Raw genomic sequence first — 924 nt, 5'->3', positions numbered from 1 at the left:
TGGGTTGTGATGATTGAACAAGATGCTCTATATAAAGCATTTGGGAGCCATTTTATAGCACAGAGCCTGGCACATGGTTGGTGCCACACACCAGTCCATCTTTCCATCTACTTAACCATCTGTCTCCCTAACCATCTATCTTCCTCCATCTTTTCTATTATAGTACTTTCATTTCTCCATCTGATTCCATCCTATTCTTCTCTTCTATTTGCTTTTCCCATCTTATCTTAAACTAGAGGCTGGATGCACTAAATTTGTGCAAGGGGCTTGGCCCTCGCAGCCACGGCTCTCGAAGCTGTGGCGGCTTGCCTCGGCCCTCACAACCCTGGCTTCATCTGAAGGTCATCCAGAAGGACATCTAGAAGGTCCTTTGGCTGTCTGGTCTAATTAGCATATTACCCTTTTATTATAGATATCTTACTCTGCCCAAAACTAACAGGAGGTCCATCACTGAACTAAGTGATGAAAGAAATATAGAAGACAAAGACCTGCTTCTCAGGGAGCTCCTAGCAAAGAGAGGAGCTATGGGACTCCACAGCTGTATACAGATGTGTGGGCACATCCTGGCCCATGAGCCTTGACTTGTGCAAATTGCCCCTCCTCTGCTCTTTTCTCCTATTCCAGGAAGCCTAGTTCCAAGCTCCCCCAAATGACTCTAGCTCTGGTTCTCAAACTTCTCCATCCTGTGCTTCGTTGTCACTTGGAGATAGACACAGTCACTCATTCACCACATCCCACCTGGGCATTCAGAACTTCCTCCTCAGGGTAATCACAAGATAAGATTAATTATGCTAATCAGCCTCTGCAGGCTGACACAATTAACCAGAGCATGAGATAGCTCCAGAAATCTGTATAGGAGCTGCCTACCTGCTGGGTTTCATTTCACCATCCAGCACAGTAATTAGAGGGGAGAGGTGGGTGGTG

Source organism: Myotis brandtii, unplaced genomic scaffold (assembly GCF_000412655.1).
Source record: "Myotis brandtii unplaced genomic scaffold, ASM41265v1 scaffold363, whole genome shotgun sequence".
NCBI lineage: Eukaryota > Metazoa > Chordata > Mammalia > Chiroptera > Vespertilionidae > Myotis > Myotis brandtii.
Note: the sequence above shows the minus strand (reverse complement) of the source record.